Here is a 14,666-nt window from a genome sequence, read left to right on the forward strand (position 1 = left end):
TATGAGTTATTGTGATTCTGAATTGTCCCCTTACCCTTACTGTTTGGAATATGCTATCGATGCAATTCTTACTCATGCAAAGCATTTGCTGGCTTAATTTGTGCACACACGAGCGCCAGGGAGATAAAGAGACATTTGCAGAAATATAGTCACTACAAAACCTTGCCTGCTTCTTTCAGTGTACCCCTTCACTGGAAGTTTTATGTGAATAAAATGAGGAAGGCTTGCCCTCGGAATGGACTGGCTGCTTTCAAGGAGTGTTATCATCTATCTGCATTATTTAGACAGCTCTGGGAAACTCAGCGGAGCCCCAGGCTCCCATTGTGTTAGACATTGTGTAGATGAGTAATTAATGGTGGGCCTCCTTCTGTTTTGTTTAATGTATATATTGTATGTATACAATGAATTGAGGAAGATTGCCGACGTGGGGAGTCAAATGGGAAAGGCGACTCTGCAGCCCCATAAACGGTATGGCTGACAAGGAGAAGCTTCAGCCTGCCAGTTGCCTAACTGATGGACACTGCAGGCATGCTCAGGATTTAAAGAAGAACTGAAAAGTGCCAGCCTGACAAATTCTGGTGTGCTCAGATGCATGAAGAAAGCACAAAAGGCAGCACGTGTGCTGAAGGAAGAGGTGGAATATCTTTTTCTTTTTTTTTTTTTTTTTCCATATTTTCTCAGCTATGCAGTTTAGAACCAGCTATTAATTTCAGAAAGATTAAGCACCCGAACAAAACAAGCCCGAAACTGTGACACTAGAAATTTTTGTAGTTTCTTGTGCCTACACCAGAGGTTGAATAAAACCTTCTCCCAGGCGATGGGCTTGATGGCAAGAACACCACAGACACTGTTGCAGACTCTGGATGGCTGGATGGTGGGGCAGGACAAAGAGGAGTGGTTATCTCCAAGATCCTTGTAATAGCAAGCACTGCCATGCTTGGGGGCAATTTATATGTCTAAATAATAAGTTACTACAATAATTAGTATCAAGTAATTTCCACACACACACACACACACACACACAAAAAAAGATGTCATGTGTGGTCTGTTGAGTGCTCATGGACACAGAACAAAACGGTCACTTTATGATAATAAAATATTCATGTGAACATTACATTTTCATTAGTGGAGTGGGAGACTGCAAAATCAAATACAAGTGAAGAGTGTGCTTTCAGTTAAACTGCTGATTTTGCAAAGGGAATTAGACAGCATTAACAACAGGAGAGTATGAGGTAATCATGGCAAATGAACATGTTTTTAATTTCATCTCTTCTATTTAATCATACAATACGAAAATGTTTCTGGGTGCCCCACTTCATTCCTACACGCTTCTGTTTTTTGCTGTTTTTGTCTTTCAGTTCTATTCCTCACTGTGTTATTTTCTCCCAAGTGTCTTACATCAGTAAAGGAGGTTTGGAATATTTTCCCTCAAACCCACAGGGAATGGAAAATGTCCATCTGATTACTCTTCCATCTATTCAGACCATCTAATAAGGAGAGGTAAGCTGCATATAGGAAGTTCAGGATACATCTGAGTTTAGAAATTCACTTATTTCTGTGATACGATGGGGGACTGTAATCGTTTTTGGCTAAGGAATTGCTGACTTTGTGAAATCTTTCAAGGCTACGGAAGTAGATTTTTTAAAGGTGAATAACTCCAAAGCCAGATGTTGTCGGTGTTGCTCTTGTCTCTAGAAAGCAGCTGTCATGGCTGGGGATCCATCAGCCAAGACCCGGTGCACCACCTCTTAGTGACCCCAGCAAAGAAAACTCTTCCCACAGCTGGAGCTGTACAAGGACCTGGCAGAAGCCTCGGAAACACAGCCTCCCAGGTATCTTTTTCTCACACCTTCCAGCGAGCTGAAAGGGCCTTTCATTTCTGGTACAAAACGTCCTGGGTTTGTTTGCTAACAAAAACTTCTTTTGTCCCAACTGACTCGGACCTGACGGAAGGTCCTTGGATAGCGCAGCAGCTTGGCCTTTGTTTTACCTTTCCCAGCTGATGTATCTGCCCCGTAGTTTCCTCTGCAACGCTGCCCTGGGATAGTGTCCCTCTTGGTAACCACGGGACCTTTTTTTCTTTGTTTAGAAAGGCGTCAGAACAGCAAATGTGCTAAACATCTAACTGCATCACAGTGGTATAAATTACACAGACGCGAGGTATCGATTGTGAAAAGATCAGATAGTTTTAAAGTCAGTGGATGGCTGTCAAGTTGTTAATTGAACATTTGCTGAAAAATGCCTGTGGGTAAGTGATCTAGATACTCTTGCAGGATTATCAAGTTTAAAAACAACAGTTGTCTGCCACTCTCCTGCCTTGGCTACATTTAAAGAAATACCAGCAAGTTGAAAATCGCAATCCCCAAAACATTCACACTCAGACATCCTTACATTACTAATCCTTTAGACTGATAATACTGAAATAATTTTGCAACCCAATTTAATGACTTGCTGATTTTAGTTACTTTTTTACTTTCAGTTAGGAAAAAGCAGATTGTTGAGTTTCTCACTTCTGAAGGCTGTCTTTAATAATAATAATAATTAATTTCAATTTGCTCTTTCCATGTGCAGGTTCAACTTTGTAACTACGCTGCATACACACACATCAAATTTACATATTACTTTAAAGAAATATCTTGCCTCCAGTTGGACTCGATAATTTTAAAAAATCTTAAAGCATTCCATTTTAATTGTTTCAGTAGGACTCAGGAACACACAATTGATGAGGTTCCCTTCTTTTTGAAAACAAGCCAACAGGATTGACAATATTTTGTCTCAAGTTAATTAGCTCCAGTAAATTAATTTCTGTCCCTTTTTAGGAATAAGCTCAGGAGAACACACTTTTTAGTGCTGTACAGACTGGGGGTACTTTACATAAATTGCAGCAGCTCTGCTCTGCATGTCCACGAGTGATGTTACAGCTGTTGAAAACCATCACAGTCCACACGACCTCTTTTCTCTCAACAAGCACATTGATTTTCTTGAACAAATTTTATACTTTCTCCTTAGGTCTCATGAGTCAGTTATAAATAGATATTCATAATTCAAGTTGTGTCTGTTACAGCAACATGGGTTTCAAAGCAAACTGTTGGGGGTTTGGTGATCTGATGTCCTCCATGGCACAAACAACTTGTCATTGAACTACAGCATAATATTTAAGTCTTCCTATGCAGACCTCAAGTGGCCATTAAGTTATATCCATAAGTGAAGAGATTCTATAAGCTCAGCTGGACTGAATCCTCCTGGATGTCTGGTGAGGTCAAATTCATCTCAGCTATCTAAAAGTCGGATGGCTAATGCATTTTAACCTCTAGAGTTCCTCAAAATGTGGTGAAGGGAGAGTCATTCATCCATTCTACTGGTAGATCTGAAGCTTTATAGTGAGTATATTCACAGCATAGTGAGTCTGGATTTATATTACTGTTAATATTGGAGGATATAATCTGTAGCTACATAATGTAGGTATTGGCTGTACAATTGCAACTACTAATTTATCTCAATTTACAAAGAGTTACAACATTAACTTTGTACGAGGAAGTTTATGCCTAGTCAGATACCATCCACTGTCAGCGCTCAGCTCTGTGCCAGGCTGGGCATCTTTGATGATTCTATAGGCAGCTTGAAATCCTCATGCCATTGTGGACTCAATACTCTGTGCTCTGCTCATTTAACAAAAACATTCAACTTATGTTAAAAAAAATGTTCAAGATATGCTTTATATTGCTTCTGTCCATTTGTGTTCAGCTCTGGTATTAATGATCACAAACTGACAGCCTAAAATAGGCATGACATATTTCCATCAGAAAATAAACGTCTCTTTCCGCTTGCTGTAAAGGGACTCTGGAGAACTAACTTACACTTGCCCCCTTCCTTTTAGATGGCTAAGAGAAATACATGCATTTGTTTGCTCGCCTGTGTGGATACAATGTGACCAGTTTGGAATTTATCAGAAACAAAACGGAAAACTTCAGGAAACATTTTAGGCATTATGAGGCCAAACCCTAACAATTTTGCTGAAAATCAGAAAACTGGAAGACATCTGTACTTTAAAGTTGTTCATCGCTCTCTGAGTGCTGTGCAACAGCTGTGGGACAGATGCTTAGACAGCAAGGGAAGCCAGAGAGGAGCAAAATGAAGACATTTCGTTTTTTCCCTCTCCCTCCTCACAAACTGTTTGTTGATGATAGAGAAAGAAGGAAGGCACCAGCTGTTGGGTCATTGTTTTAGAAAGGGCAGAATTACAGGCTGTTTAGAAGGGAGGATTAAAAACAGAAGCCAGAAGTGTCTTTAGTACAGTGGTGAAGATGCTGAGGGGCAGGGATGGTATTCCAGCCATAGGTTCATTATTGCTTTATTCAGAGGTAACCTGTCCATTTGTATCTATTTTCATCTATACTGATCTTCATTCCTGTGAAATCATGATGATTATTATATTAGGTGATCCTGCTGCCTCCCAGCCCTGATATTAATCCTGCCTCATATTTGCCTCTCTGTTCCCAGCCTGTCTCATGCATTACCCGTGAGATTTCTACACTTGCTCTTGCCTGACCCTTGTCTCCATTTGGCCCACATCTCACACGGATTTGTTGCACAGTCCTCTGCTCTATGAACTGGTGTGCTAGACGCAGCTGATGGAAAACCCCCCTAATTTTACTGATCAGCTACTGGATCACGTGTCAGGTCAGAGACAAATGGCTGCAGAAACTTAATGCAGTGAGTGACTTCACACCCTCAGGCATATGGGGTATATGTTCCTATTGCAGGGCAGCATGAAGGTTCTGAACACCACCCAACGCACCTTTCTGATTCCCCATCACATTACCAGACGTTGCTACTATTTTATCTACTGGCACAGATACCAACAGATACGTATCTCCCCACTTATTTCTCCTCATCTTCACTTCTGCTTCCCTACAGCAGCCTACCTAATACTACCAGATTGGCAAATCCCAGGGACCTTCAGCATCCCAAGCTGGAACTTGAGGTTTGGCTCCATGTAGAAACGAGACCTAAATATTGAGTGGCCCCTTTTCCTGCTCTCTGGTTTCCATCTGAAACCCTGACTGTGGAGACTGGACAATATTGAGAGATGAGGGTCCTCGACCAGCTGCATACACTCTGCCAAATGTGTGACTTATCTTCACAAGTTAGCATCAAACTGTCTTTTTATGTGCTTTCTCCTTTCCAAACCAAAAAGTAGGGTGAGACCTACAGCAATTCTTTAACCTCTTTCCCCTTCAAAGTGTTCCAGAAATGCAGAAAGCAGAGAAAGCATTTCTCTGATGCTCCTGGAGAAGGGAGACAGGGAGGACAGGTGGCTCTGTCTTCTCATGACAGTGATGACTGCCCTGGAAGGGACCAAGGGACTTTTCTACCTCTGTGCAGCAAAACTCTGGGGACCAGAAGACAGGAAAATAAGCAGGAAACTGTCATGTCTCCCATTAAACATCTCAAACACTTCAGCACTGTCTAGTGCTTATTGATTCCCTCTGAGACTTGCTTTATGCTTACTAAATATCAAAAAGCTTTAAAACAGACAAGCAAGCAATCAAACAAAACCAAAAAAGCCACCACAAAAGGTAGCAAAGCTGTGCAATCTTATTTACAAATAATGTAGCCAAAGTCTCCTTTCTCAAAAAAAAACAAACAAAAACAAAAACAAAAACAAAACAAAACAAAAAACAAACAAACAAACAAAAAAAAACAGCAAGGAAATACTCCCTCCTGTTCTGTTACTTACATATGCAGATGTACATAACCCCTGTTAACTATTTCTTCTTCCACTGTGTTTGCAGTGTATCCCAAAGAAACTGCTCTGTTCATATATTTCAAAGCAGAGTAAAATGTGGCAGTTGAGTGGTAGCTTTCACTGTTTCTGCCTTTCTCTATGGAGAGCTTAATTTGGTCTGAACATTGTCCCATTACAAGACCATCTCTGACACCTTCCAGAGTTATCACATTAACCAAGTTCATGTCATTTTACACTAAAAAGTTGACTATCAACCATTGCCCTCCCATTTTTTCAAAGACATTACACTCCTCAGACCTGCAAGTGCAATCTATGTCCTCCTCTCCAAATATATAGCCTTTAATTGGCGATATTAGTATCCGTATTGTTTCTGCTCAGCTGGAAATTCATCTTAGATTACTTCCTGCTTGTAATCTCTCCTCATAATTTCTCTCTTGATCACTGCACTGGTGATACTTGGTAGGTTTTCATTAACAATTACATGGTGAATGTCCACATTATGCAGTTTAATCTCATTTAATAAATATCTTCTTGATTTTGCTCTGATGTTAATATTTTAATCAGGATGTTATTCAATATCAATGTTTCACATGAGTCTGAAAGCCATTATTTTGTCAGCATATTTACCTTTATTAAACAAATCAAATAATCAAAATTCTGACCTCATAAAAATACTATTCCATTTATTTAACTTAACCCGTTTTGCATAAAGTCATGCTGACTGGCAGTGATTATGTTACCATGTCTTGTTTCCTTATGGATAGAGTCCGATATCAGCTGTTCCATTCTTCCACACGGAACCAAGGTCAAGTTAACTCATCTACAATTACCCTGTTTACACTTTTGAAATATCTGCACAGCATGAGATATTCTAGGCCCCTTGGACTTCTCCAGTATGCCAAGACTTTTTGACAGAAAGCACAAGTACAAGATTCCTTTTAAAAGCTTTAAATCAAGTTATCCTGTCCTGCCAATTGAAAAAGTTAATAGATGCTCTTTACCATCCACTTAAAGGAATGTCAGAATAGATGTCATTTTAGCCATACAGACTCTATTTTCATTTCTAAGTACAAATCAAAAATATTCACTGAATGTATCTTTCTTTTCCACTGCTAGCGATGGAACTGTGTCATCTCTAGGGTTTCTTTTGTCCTGATAGTCCTACATGAAGCACAGACATGTTCTTATTATCTTTATCCCTATATTTGTGTAGATACAGTTTGCATAATGCTATACTGCATTTATTAATGTATGACATTTATTAATTTATGGGTCTGTTGGCTTTCAGTTGCTTTCTTAACTACACTTGTTACCTATAATTGTCTTTCAACCATTCTATTAGTATGTGTACATACACACGTGTACATGCATATATACACACACTGTTGCCTTGTTCTGTGCAGTAATTATCTTACACATATGAATGAACACTGAATTCTGTGTGCACATCTTTAATCAGAACACTGCCATGTATTTCTTGGCAAGTGCTAGTTTCAAGTTTAGCATCCAATTGCTTTTGTAAGTCAGAATGAAGGACAACACAGTATTACAACATGTTCTACTTTGTGACAGAAATTTCAAGTTACAAGTTTTAGAATATCTAGGGCATTGGAGGGAATGTGGAACAAGAGCTTGAGCACATATTATTATATTAGAAACCTTTTTGTAAAGGCAACATTTCTTTCTTTATAGATACTTGTTCTTGACTACAACAGTTACATGGGGTGCAAATCATCTCACCTTACTTGATAACTAAATAACCACACCTAAACTAGTCATTCCCTTGGGTGACCATGCCTCTCTCCACAGAGAAAAATAGATATTTTAGAGCTCAATTAATCTGACCTATTTTGGATGTTTACATAAGAATGGAATGAATCATGCCTTAAAGTGCCCCCCCCCAAAAAAAATAATAAAGGGAGACCAGGATGATTAGTCCTAATTTCGTTCTCTGCATTTCCCACATATACATCTGATCATCCATATTGCAGGTTGTTATTTTTTTTCCTCACTGAAACTATTGTTATATAATCATGAGGAAAATTTGAACAAACAACTGCACCTGTGCATATTCAAGCTGACAAAAATTACTTAAAAGAATAGCTTTTCTTTACAAAAAATTACAAAGTGGACTAGGATTGTGAGTTTTTTATTATTTTAGTTAAATTTTATGAAAGCACTTAAAGTTCTTAACTAAACAGCTTTGCACTTAAGTAATGATTATAAATATATACTACTGATCTTTAAAGTTACTGTATGCCAAACAAATAATACTAAACAAATTAATAAAGCATTTTCTATTTCAAATAACAAATTCATTCAATTTTTACTTTACTTAAATGTTACTTTTTTACAGTTTTTTAGGTTCTAAATGTGCTTAAAATTTAAAGTTTAAACACTAGACTACACAAATATTTTAATAACTACAGAGATTTTAAATAATTTTTACCTTTTTACCTGTTTATTTAACAGATGACTATACTGACCTACAGGTATTAGAAAAGAAAGCTTCCGGCAAAGATAATACTCTATTTTGGAATGGATATTGAGCAATTAAGGAAAGAGCAATATTTTATTATTCTTGGCACAGAGGATATTTCTTGGGCAATGACAACCTGTTCCTTTCTATCTTTCCCACCCATGCCACATTGCCGCAACTGTGGCCACAGGTGCCTGCACTGGATGAACACCTGTCCAATCTATGCAAGAAGGAAAGAAAATCAAGGGATGGCATGTTCACTGATTTTATGTACACAACTCAACTGTGATAAAAAGGTGGAAGAAAGTTAAATTTAGCATGGTTAAGAGGAGAGAGGAGAAGAAAAATGGCTGTGGACTTCAGGAACAGCCTTTGCAGGAGACAGAGCACTGTCTAAATACACTTTTTTTTCAAAGGCTAACCACCACTTTCTGTGTCCGTCAGCCTTTCTCTAACAATGCATCTACTGCAGTGAGCTGAAAGAACCTTACAAAGTTCAACAAGGGGAAGGGCAGAATCCTGCACCTGTGGAGGAACAACCTCAGGCACCAGGACATGCAGAAGGCTACCCAGCTGGAAAGCAGCTCTGCTGAGAAGGATCAACTTGGGGTCCTGGATAACATCAGCCAGCTATGTGCACTCATGGCAAAGAAAGGCAACAGCCTCCCGGGCTGCATTAGCCAAAGTGTTGCCTTCAAGTCAAGAGAGGTGATCCTTCCCCTCAGTGTTGGCGAGGCCACACCTGCAGTACTAGGTCCAGTTCTGGGCTCCCCAGTAAACGCAATGCATGGACATACTGGAAAGAGTCCATCATAGGTCCACCAATACAATAAAGGTACTGGAGCACCCCTCCTGTGAGAAAAGGCCAAGATAGGTAGGACTGTTTGGCCTGTAGAAGAGGAGGCTCAGGTGGAATCCGTCAATGTCTGTGAATACCTGAAGGGAGGGTACAGAGAAGGCAGAGCCAGGGTTTTTCAAGAGGTGCCCAGTGCCAGGACAAGAGGCAAGGGGCACAACCTGGTACACAAGAGGCTCCCTCTGAACACCAGGCAGCACTTCTGATGGAGCACTGGAACAAATTGCCTTGGAGATCTTCTGGAACAAGATCCTTGGAGATCTTGAAAAGCTGCCTGGACATGGTCCTGGGCACCCTGTAAATCTCTGAGGTGGAAGCTTTTTACACCAGTTTGCAGGTACAAGTTTGTCCTTTCACATTCCATATTGCAAAGCAACAAGTAAATGTGCATAGTGTGAGATACCATAAGCACACTTATCTACCCAAAGACATAGGTTCTTTCTATAGTTCCATAGAATATTTCTCCCTTTTCTCTTGCCCTAACTACCTTACAACTTCTGAAACGATTTTCATACCACAGCTCTATGACATAAAAAGCTTTGCAGAACTCAATAAAATCCCTATGTGATGTATTAAAACCCTTTCTATATACAAATGTCCTGACTTCTGCCCCAAGAGGGTATGCATTTTATTCAAAAATCTGCTTTCATTTCATATTTGAATTGTAGGACATCTCTGGCTGTTGCCTTCCTGACCAGATGGAGAAGTGCACTGTCACTACTTTTTCTACTATTCAAAATGTCTTGGTGTTTTCCTGTTCACTTTGCTCTAAAATAATCTGCATAACATAAAGGAAATAATTCTCATGTGAGGTAAATATTGCCTATCCAAGATCAAGTTTTTCAGTGTTGTTAATGCACAGTCAAAAGTAGGTTTCAAATAATTGAGCCTTTCTTTTGTTCAGCATCCAGTGAAAGGCTTAATAAACAGAGGAAAGATGGGACTATGAGCATACTAAGTCTATCAGATAGACAAGAATAATCACAGCACTTCCAATTTCTATATTTGCCCTTAAAGGAAAAAAAAAAAAAAAAAAAAAAAAAAAAAAAAAAGGCATTAAGTAGCCCAGTGTTTCTAAAAATGTAGGTTTCTTGGACATATCCATCACATCATTCTAATATTAGCAAGTCTCCTGCGGTGATCATCTGTCTTTGTGACACTATAGAAAAATCCTGCCTTCTGTTAAGTATGATCTGAAGTGAGAATAGCCACAGTGGTCATATTACTGTCCTAAACATAATTAGCTAATTCCAAATGTTGACATTCATCAATAAATGCCTGTGCATTGCCAACTCATATAAACCAGATAATTTCTTAGTTGTTGCACATAACTCTTTCACAGTAATCCTGACCCTTTTTTTTTTTTTTTTTTTTTTTTTTCCTGTGGATTTATCTCCACAGAAATGATTACCAAATGAGAATGGTGAGACTTCAGATGAAAATGGATGATTATATTTCACTGTGCCAAGAGAAATTCTTATGACATGTTCCACTCTTAGAGTTGTAGGGCAATTTCTCCATTTAAGGCTCTTGAAAGTTAATATCCTCAAACCCTGTTGAAATTGCTCGCTGTCCCTGCTCTGCATCACCATTGAGCCTCACCATTTCATGCATTAGTTTAGTCAGATTAGTTTAGTTCAGTCTCTGCTCAGTTTCAGCTATGCACGTGTCCCTGTCCCTAAAGATATACAAATAGCACCAGGAACATCCTAGTGGTCTTCAGTGCTTCTTGCCCGGTGCCCAACAAATGCAAGCAAAATGCAAATGCAGCTCACTTCTAGCACTGCAATGAAATGAGAGAAATCGTGGGAAATACTCCATTAGCTTCTGGTGGGATCTTTCACAATGAGCAGCATGGAAAAAAACAGAAGGGCAAAGCAATAAACTGTGGAATCTTCCAAGAATGCAAAGCAGCAGTGTTGTAAGAGCAGTGGAGACACAGCTATTCCAGAGCACTGTGTAGACATGACTATTCCAAACACAAATTGCATCACCGAGGATAACGAAACCCTCTGGACATACTGCTCCCTGTTTCAGAGGACTTATCGTAGATGCAGATGTCCAAAGCAAATTTCAATTGCATGTAGAATTTAGGTCCTTTTGATAAATCTTGTGCTCTGCATTATGCGGAAGATGAACTACAGAATTGCTTCTGAGGGAATGGAAAAGGAGATTTTAGAGACTAAGACTTTGCTACTAAAATGATATGATATTTTTGCATTTAAATCACTGATAGATACACTAAACTGGAAATACAGCCAAGTGCTGGATACTTTAATTTTGCCACAAGGTTCATTCAGCAAGGTCAGCCCTGTCCTCTTGCCTGGGATTGACCTTGGAAAATTGACCTTGATACAAAATTAAAGCACCTTATCTTCACTGTGGTTTTACCACAGGAGAGCTGACGCACGTTGGTTTCTCTGAGGTTGAAAAAAATAAATGAGTTAATCTTTTTAGTGGTGGAGAAAAGTCGAAATCAATAGACCCCTCTCCATTATGGTATCTCTGCAAAACCATGGGTTACCTATGTTCCTCTTTGTGCTAACTGTGCATTAGAATATGATCAGTAGCCACCCTATGGACACAGCATTACAGTTGTCTGGCTGGTGGTAGCTGTATGTACATGTAGGACTAGTCTTGATAGTGACAGTATAAAATGAGCTGTAATATTTTAAACAGACAGAGGCTGGCGTAATAAGTAACCTTGGCAGTCATGCAGATGACCAGTGAGGTGCTTTCTCTTGCATCTTTCTGATACCAATGGAAGACTAAGGGGAAACCCACTTATTGTGGCACCCACTTGTGGTACAGCCTATTTTGTGCTTTTGCCCTGGTGTATGTTACATAGGGAAAGCATTTTACTTGCTTATACAGACTATCCCTGTCTTAAGAGTGCTCACTGGGAAGGCTATTCTGGTAACTCCTTCCTGGTGTGGATTTGGCTCTAATTTTTAACCAGTGGAAACTTTCATGTACATACTCCTATGACAGTATAAGAATGATTTTTCTGATTTATCTTGAATATATTACTGACAGGTTAAAAATGATAAACATCCTCCTATACCAGGAAGGTACAAAACACAGAGAGGCACTACAGTGACTATCATGGCTTCAAAGCTAATTAAATTTACCTCAGTGCAGCTTTCCCCCACAGACAAACCCAGAAGTGCCAACCCCATCAAGCATTGCCTCACTTACCTCCCTGACCTATCTTTAAAACTAGAAAAAAGCTGATCAGCTCCTCTCCATTTCAATTTCGTGCTCCCCAGACTGAAGATCTTTTTAAGTCCTAGCTCCTGGCACAATGCCTTCTAGTCACTGGTCAGATTCAGCAGTGCCAGCTGCTAGCAGAAAATCCTACTATTCAAGGGATGACCTTATGTGCTCCAAACATTGCTTTCTCATTCTGCTTAAATCATTTCTTCATGTTCAGTGCTTGCACTGACACCGTGATGTAGGCAGATAGGTTGCAAGCTTTCTGGTGCAAAAGTTATTATGCAAAAGATAAGAGAATTTGTATTTTTAGTTCAACGTGATAGTCTTTTTACTAAAAGAAATTAACAAAAGTTCACAGAGAGCACACAGATTTTATTTTGAAATCAGTGCCACAGTATCTATCCCTGATTCCCTTATGAAAGATCCACTGTAAAGCCCTGTAATGCCTTGTGAATAATTTTAGTGATTCACTCCCATGCAAATCTCTTATTTTCCAATGCAAATATTGCATAAGGGTAGCACAGTACTCTTAAACATGAACAAGACATAAACCAATTTCATTCAGATTATGTTTGTGTCATAAATAAGGCTCTGTATCCACTCAGTTCAAATCGGCCTCCTTAAGCAGGCTTGCACTCGTTAAATCCTGTCTATGACCTCAGGCAGCCTGCTCTAAATGCATGACTCTTGCATGTGAAGAGAGGAGCTTGGAAAATAACACTGAACTGAGCTAAGGCTAAATCTATTTGGATTCATTACATCTATGGCTGGACCGTCTTTGTACATAACACTTATTTACATACATTTCAAGAGCATTTCATTTTGCATATGGAAAACAGAATCATGAGAATATGAAAAACTCATTCAAGTTTAGGTGACCCCAAGTCACCAAAAAATGCCTGATTACCCCTTCATACTTTACAGAAAATAGTGCATGCCTACTAAAATCACTACATTCCTTCTGTCCCCCTTTTTTTTTTTTTTCACACCACTTGTTTTCAGTTTTCTACTCATCCTACTAGCTCAAGTGGATTTTATACATGCAATTCTCTCTGTGTGTGCATGTCTGAAATCACTGCTATCACTGAGTGACAAGCCAGCATCCAGGCATATTTGGATGCATTTTTTTAAAGAACTTTAAGAATGTTCCAGCAGCATGAAGCATGGGAAAGTAATAATAATAATAATAATAATAATAATAATAATAATAATAATAATAATAATAATAATAATAATAAACATACATAGAGGAAGGTGACTGTTTTTAAACATATACCTTCAGATATTTTTCCTCACTTAAAGCAGACCTGTATGAAGTTTGCAGTTTTTCAAGATGTTAAAGTGGTTTAGCTCCAGTTTGAAAAAGTTCAGTTGTCTGCTGTTTAATTTTTAAATAGGTGTTTTTTTGTTTGTTCGTTTGTTTGTTTTTTTCCCCCTGTATTAGGGTTTGCTTAGTAGCCTTAGTAAGGTGCTATAGCTAGAAATCTTCTGTGGTTGTGCTGCAACAATTAAGGCATTTGACTCATGCTCACACAGGACTCTGACTCAGGAGCAGGAATGGCTTAAGCTGGCATGGCTGTAATGCTTCCTGCTCACAGTCATCTATTTTGGTATAGCTTTCTCCTCTCTTTCAAGTTTACTATCTCCACTGCAGAAAGGGCTAGACCTCTTGGGAAGCAGCCATGCAAACAAAGGTTTTTGACCTGTCAAAATAACCCAGCACTGATGCCTGGTCTTTAATTCATAGCCATTAGCAACATCGTTCAGAATTTAGTAATCCCCGCAGTAAAGGTGGGAAAGGAGAACTGTAGCTGGGAATTGCTCCATCTTGCCCAAGGTTGGTCACCCTTGCTCCCCAGTTAAAAACCTTAGTTTGTGATCATGTATCCTCTTCCAAGTCTGTCTGTGGTGTCAGAAATTAATATCATCCATAGCCACGTACTGGCAGGATATGTTAACCAAGCCAGTTTTACCTAAGAAAGATTAAAGGAGAATGGCAGAAAACAGAGAGGTGCCTCCCCTGAAAGGATACTGAGGATCTAGGAGATTAAAACATTATCAGAGTGTGCTGCTGTTTGCAAAACAAAGTCCATTAGAAGCAGTGTCATGACCTGTGCAACAACTGCTCAGACAGAAAACCACCTCCCAGACAAGAGTCAAGTGGATCAAATACAAGTCCACATGTTACCATATCAAGTCCCAAACCTGACAGTTTATTTTAAGCTCACCTGTGTCAAAAACTGACACTGAGATACTCAACCCTGCTGCAAAGCGTCTGGGTGTTCTGTACTGCCATTCTCCTGAGGAGGTTATCATCTTCGTCAGAGAGAAAATTAAATGTGAAGGACCAAATAGCTACAGTTGAT

At 39.2% G+C, this 14,666-nt stretch overlaps 1 long non-coding RNA gene across 1 annotated transcript; it reads left to right on the forward strand.

Moving 5' to 3' along the window:
* Positions 1-1,365: 1,365 nt before the first annotated feature.
* Positions 1,366-9,197, forward strand: LOC116493020. The gene is made up of 4 exons (XR_004253708.1): positions 1,366-1,500; positions 1,696-1,832; positions 4,501-4,680; positions 8,419-9,197. It is a non-coding gene; the product is annotated as an uncharacterized LOC116493020 (long non-coding RNA).
* Positions 9,198-14,666: the final 5,469 nt, after the last annotated feature.

Source organism: Aythya fuligula, chromosome 1, assembly GCF_009819795.1.
Source record: "Aythya fuligula isolate bAytFul2 chromosome 1, bAytFul2.pri, whole genome shotgun sequence".
NCBI lineage: Eukaryota > Metazoa > Chordata > Aves > Anseriformes > Anatidae > Aythya > Aythya fuligula.